Here is a 6,647-nt window from a genome sequence, read left to right on the forward strand (position 1 = left end):
AGCACAAGTAGCACTAGGAGTGATCAAGAAAGGAGGTTGTGACCAGGAAACACTCTTTTCCATTACTGCAGGGGTGTCAAACATCTTTCAGCCCGACGGCCCGATTCCATTTCAGGCCGCATTCCAGTGGTGGGTGAGGCAAAAGGGGTGGACCCAAAATACAAAAAGATACCAGCACATTGTAGCTTAAAGTGCTTACTGCCAGTAACTAAGCCTTAGGTGGCCCACAGGAAAGGATGTGGCTACCTGGGGAACCCCGATGGGCCAAATTGGGACCTCAGGAGGCAAGGATTTTGCTCCCAGGCCTGAGGTTCCCGACCCCTGCTTTATGGGGTAAAGATTCAAGAGATGGCTGGTTGCTGTGAGATCTTGCTGCTACCAGGTCTATAAGAGCTGAACTATTCTTGTGCTAAATGCTTGAAACATAGATGTGCTAAACTCTGCTGTAGTAATCCTATGCTGTAATGCCTGTTGGCTGAAATCACAAATAGGCATAAGTATTCTTCCTGGCTGAAACCACAACTAGGATGGGAGGTACCCACACTTGTAGGTTGCATCTGCCTTTGCAATTCCTGTTGGCTTGAAGCTGCAAAACAATAGGAGCTACAGGGGACTTTTTAGTGCCATCACGTGGTTGAGGCCTATATTGCAAGGCACCCAATTTGCGGTTGCCCCCTGGTGGAACAGGATACATTGCAATGTTCTCAAATTTTGCGTCTATGTGGAACACGCAAAGGGTCCCTACTCATTGACTGCATCCTTGAATTAACTGTGGATAAGGCCACAGGACACTGAATTTTATGGGCACATTTAGACCATGGGAAGTGATGGGAAGCTTTGGATTTAGGGATATCTTTGTGATTTTGTCATGCTGCTAATCTCTTGTTTATGCATCGTTTGTTATTTTGAATAAATACTGTCGTTTGCCCATATCTCAGGGGGGAGATGTGTGAGGGGGGGAAAGACTACTACCCAGATTTCAAAATCACGGGTCCCAGGTTTTCCTGGGTGGGGCTCAAGGCAGAACTTAATGTAAAACATGAATAACTCTTAGGGCACGATCCTATGGCCACTAGACAGTGACTAGACAGCCATAGGATTTTTCAGTTTTCAGGAACTGACCTCAGAGCCAGTGGTCTGAGTTCAGTTCCCAGAAGATTTCCTTCCCTCCCCTCCCCTTCCCCTGCTGCCTCATAAGTGGTCCGGTTCACCCCCAGCTCTGCACTTGGAAGAGCAGTGTGGATCAGGGAAAAAGGGGGCGTTCCTGGGGGTGGAGAAGGGTAGGGACAGTGGAAGCACCAGTACGATGCTTCCTATGCATTGTCTAGCTTCCCTGCCCCCCTGCTCCAAGCCGCTCTGGCTAGACAGCTGAAACCGGCTACCTAGCTGCAAATGCAGGGTGGCTGGAGGGCGGAGGAGATGATCCCCTCTGCTCCTCTGCCCACCCTGCATTGGATAGTCCGTCACCTCCGAGCTCAGAGGTGGCCGACTATGCCCATAGGGTTGCGCTCTTAGACACTGAACCCCACCCTCAGTGCTGACCCAAGGGTTACATAATACTTAGAACAGATTTGTGTTGGGTAGTTTTGTAGCTAGGTACTTTCTCACTCTTCTGGACTGAGTAGCAATTCCTTCTGATCAATGCATACATTACCTGACCACAGTCCAGAAATTCAGCCATGCACACAAAAGCAGGGCTTTCCCATTCAGGGCCATGGCAAGAGAAAGTGCATTTGTACTCTGCACCAGAGAAGGGACGAAGAAGGACTTGCACGATGAATAATATGCACCTGCTTCTGATGCACGTAGAGCTTGCACACATCAATGTGCACATTTCCTTTATTACCACAGAAGTGCACAGCACTTACAGAGCTGTTTCTCAGAGCGTCTGAGTTCCACCTGCTGCAGCTGTGTTCAAACGTAGCTTTACCGGGAAAAGGGCTGTGGTTCACCCATGACCTCAGTGACTGGCTCCAGCTCACGTTTCTGTCTCTGAACCAAAGTTTCCTGTAAAATGGAATAAAATGAGAGGCCCTAGTTTAGCATGGAAGAGTCTTTCTCACAATATAAGGTGTTGGAGCAAGCTGATATTTCATCATTTTTCTATGTTCATCACCTTAGTATCCACAGTCTGGCTTGATTTCTCTCACTGAGTCTGATCACACCACAATCTGTGACATGTGTATACAGTTGTTCCTGAAAATAAAATTTCCAACTGGTGTTGTGAGATCATGGCTTGCAGAGTTGAAGTGCCAGAGCGTTTTGATCAGCAGGGATGTCGTCTGCCATGACTTCAGACTTCTCTGTTCCCTCTGAGCTTAGCTGCAATCTTCAACTGTAGCGTGTGTGTGTGGGGGGGATTTCTGCCCGGGGCTGGGAAAAGAAACTCCTGGAAACTATTGAGCTGATGGCATTCTGCTGCTTGGGGACATGTGTTCCTCTCTTTCCCTTTCTCATGCTATCTCAGTCATCTCTACAGCCAAAGTCCAACATGCTAACCACTACATTGCTCTTTTCCAGCTTACCCTTTTATGACTGTCAGCTGATCCTAATAAGTTGGATATTATGCTATATACTGCTGATGTTTGCAGTCTTTTAATGTGTGTGCGTGTGCGCACGTTGCATACACAGACACACACAGAGATAAAGATCAACACAGTTCCCGGCATTTTGGACTCTTCTTGGGTTCAAGGCTATGGGTACTGTCATGATAAGTGCTGGCACTTCTAAATTTACCATGGCACCACCGCTTCAAATGTTATGAATTTCCTACATGGAAGACACATCTTTGAAGGACTTAGGATAAAAACCATCATGTGTGGTGATCAAACACTTTGCTGCATGTATATATAAGGAAATAAATTGCATGTGCTGCTGTTATCAGACAGAAGAAATGGTTTACATATATTCTCCACATTTGTTCTTACATGGAACAAATACGTGGAAATACCTAGCAGATCACCTTCCCCTATATACACCCAGTAGATTCCTGAGATCTTCGGAGGAGGCCTTATTGGTCGTTCCATGGACAACAGAATGTCTCCTGTTATTATTACAACAGCGGACCTTCTCAGTAGTGGCACCTACCCACTGGAACACAATCCCATGGGTGGTTTGAGAGGCAGAAACTGAAAAGTTTCAAATGCCTTTTGAAAACATATTTGTTTACACAGGCTTTCCCTGGCTTGCAATGGAGTATGATATTACTATTACAAAGTTTTTGTCATAATATTTTAAATTATTTATTATTTTATTTTGTCTTTATTATATTATATATTCATCTTAGTATAAAATGCTTAGAGATTTTATTATATTAAGTGGTATATAAGTATTATAAATAAAGGAATACATAAATAAATAATTCCATGTTTAAAAATGTAGCATTACAAAGGCCCTTAGACTCATCAGCCAACCAACATTGTTCATGGATAGATAACCTTTTCTTTTTCCTCTCTGATAGTAAAGATATATTCTTCCCTTCATCATTCTCACATCTGTTCACAATAAATTTACTCACTGACCAAAACTAATTCGCATTAGATTTTAGTCTGCGTTTATTTGTTTATTTGTCAAATTGGCCTTTTGTTTGAATGGGCACATTTCCCTTTTTCTATTTGAGGCATACACCAGGAAATGCAATCAGGAGATTCCTATTGATTGTTCTAAAGCAATCTCAGGCTGGTCATGGTTGTACTGGATTTGCAATCATTCTGAAGAGAGGTGTTATTGACTGCACCTAGTAATTACCACACTCACATCACAACCTGCAATGTGCTCTTTGTCTAGGTTACTATAGTGAGAGGCTTTATTTTTCTAATCAGAGCCAAGGTTAGGTGGGTGTTGGAAACCCCTATTCTTCAACCTTTTTCAGATTCAAGGCTTACCTTTAACCACAGAGTGTATACAAGAAACATGCTTACAATTTATTTTAACTGTATATGTTCATCTTTCTTTCCCTGCCTTTCATCCTATTCCTTCTTCTCCTTTTTTATCTCCTCCTCCTTCTCTGTCTTCAAGAAAGTGGTGGTAATGTCACTAATATAAACTACATGAGATAGACCTGATTCGCACAATATGAGGGTGGTTAATAAGCCATGATGATGTGTTAACCATCCTGTGCGTGCTGGTCACATGCCCGCCAGATTTACATAATTACCGCTAGCCAGCGCAGCTTCTCTGCATGCCAGGAACCCAGTGAGGGTGGGTGGATGGGAACCACCCAGAACCCATGGCCTGTTGTAGGGTTCCCAACAATATGTATTTAATAGCTTTATAACAGGTAAAGGTTAGCAGATTTCGCCCCTCCCATTGCTGCAAATTGAGAAGGAAGAAGCTACATCTCTGGAATTTCTACCTGCCTCATTATTCTTAAGAGCTGCCTCTGAGTGTTGTAATGGCAACATCAGAAATTCTATTAGAAAGAATTATTTTTTTGCTACCATTAGAGATGTCAGAGAAATCTGTTTGGGGGGTAGCGTTCAATGAGTTTTCCTAGGTTTGGCCCCCTGGACTTCATTCTGGTTCCTGCTGTTTCACCCAACTCAGTCTGTGGCGAGTTGAGCCAGTTCACAGATTTTGTGCATTTTTTCCTGCAGATTCTGCATTTTGCGCAGAATTCTGAGCAATTTGTGCAAATTGCTCAGAAATCTACAGAAATTGCTTGGAAATTTGTGCTAATTAGTCAGAAATTTGTGCAAATTGTGGAACAAATTGTGAAAAAAAATGCACAAAGAAGTTCCCGGAGAGAAAAGGGAAAAGGCCTAGGGAAAAGGCCGCAAATGCAAATTGAGTCATACACGCTATGGAACTCCGTCAAGTCAAAAATTAATCGCATTAATTAAAAAAAATTAATCTCATTAAGTTAAAAAAGCGCGTTTTAATCGCGGGCTTGTGGTACGTGGCAGGCGGGTTGAAGGTTCCATCACGGGACTCCGGGGCCCGGCGTTCGTGAGGCGAGCTCCAAGCGTCATCAAAGGGGGACGGCGTGGCTTTCGCCGGGGACGTCAGGAGGTGGAGGAGGGCCCATCGCGCCAGGAGCGAGCTGCCCACTTCCAAGATGGCGGCCGGAGCCGGGAAGGTGAAGCAGGGCATGCCGCCACTGGGCGGATACAGGCCCATTGACTACAAGAGGAACTTGCCCTGGCGGGGGCTCTCGGGCTATAGCCTGTTCGCCATTGGAATTGGGACCCTCATCTATGGCTATTATTCCCTTGTGACATGGAACCGAGAGAGGCGGCGCCTGAACATCGAGGACCTGGAGATGCGAGTGGCCATCTTTCCCCTTCTTATGGCTGAGGATGACCGCAGGATGCTACGCATCTTGCGTCAAAATCTCGACGAGGAGGCCAAGATCATGAAGGACATCCCCGGCTGGCAGGTTGGTGAGTCTCTGTTCCACACCACACGTTGGGTGCCCCCCACGCTCGACGAGCTCTTTTACCTGCACCCGCAGAGCGTGCTCGACAACGCTAAATTTGGTTGCCAGTTTTACGTGTGAGCAGCAGCAGGGTTTGTGTGAACCGCCCAGAGAGCTTCGGCTATTGGGCGGTATAGAAATGAAATTAAATGGAAAAAAAAAAAAAACCAGATTTCCCAGGGATGGACGTACCTACCTACCATTCCTCAGTATCTTTCCTGTACACCAGCAAATGGTAGAAATTAAGATCACTCATTCCGATTTCTTCGATATATTGGAGGGAAAACAAATATAGCTGCTCCCTACTATATTTTAGAATAGTTCTAGCAGAGTTGATCTATGCAAAGGGCTAACAGTATAGTTCAGCAAAAACAGACTATTATTGCACTTGTTGTTGAAAGGGGGAAACAGGAGAAAAATATGCAATACTAATTCAACTGACAACAGTGACTCAATAAACAAGAGTTCATTGGGAACAGAGGTTGAATGAACTACTATTCTAATGTATCTTAGCTCTATGTTTCTTCAGATAGCATGGAAGCATGCCACTTTCCTCCCACTTTCAATACAAATACAGCAAACTATGACATACAATTCTTAGTGTTCCTAATCCATAACTTACTCTTCTGTTGTCTTTCAACTATATCAGCTGTAGAAAACCCTACAATCATTCAACAGTAGCCCAATCCCAAAATACTATGGCTACTATTTTTCTTTAAGGATAGATAGGTATTTCTTGTTAACTAAAAAAAGTTGTTTTCAAAGTCTGGTTATTTAATTGCCTGTCTGGTGGTCAGATATCCTTGTTAATCTGATTTTCTCTGTCTTTGCAGAATGATTAACGTTTTGAAAGAGTCTCTCAGTCCCTGACCTAAATTGTTGTTGTTGTTCAGTCATTCAGTCGTGTCCGACTCTTCGTGACCCCATGGACCATAGCACGCCAGGCCTTCCTGTCCTGCGCTTTCTCCCGGAGTGTGCTCAAGTTCATATTCATTGCATCGGTGTTGCTATCTAGCCATCTCATCCTCTGCCGTCCCCTTCTCCTTTTGCCTTCAGTCTTTCCCAGCATCAGGGTCTTTTCCAGAGAGTTTTCTCTTCGCATTAGGTGGCCAAAATATTTGAGCTTCAGCTTCAGGATCTGTCCTTCCAATGAGCACTCAGGGTTGATTTCCGTTAGGATTGACTGATTTGACCTCCTTGCAGTCCAGGGAACTCGTAAGAGTCTTCTCCA

The 6,647-nt window shown here is 44.5% G+C and overlaps 1 pseudogene; it reads left to right on the forward strand.

Moving 5' to 3' along the window:
* The first annotated feature begins 5,056 nt into the window (after positions 1-5,056).
* LOC146352403 (NADH dehydrogenase [ubiquinone] 1 alpha subcomplex subunit 13 pseudogene) lies at positions 5,057-5,521 on the forward strand (annotated as a pseudogene).
* The last annotated feature ends 1,126 nt before the right edge of the window (positions 5,522-6,647 follow it).

This window comes from Heloderma suspectum, chromosome 2 (assembly GCF_057233095.1).
Source record: "Heloderma suspectum isolate Gila_16-S chromosome 2, 16-S_ref, whole genome shotgun sequence".
NCBI lineage: Eukaryota > Metazoa > Chordata > Lepidosauria > Squamata > Helodermatidae > Heloderma > Heloderma suspectum.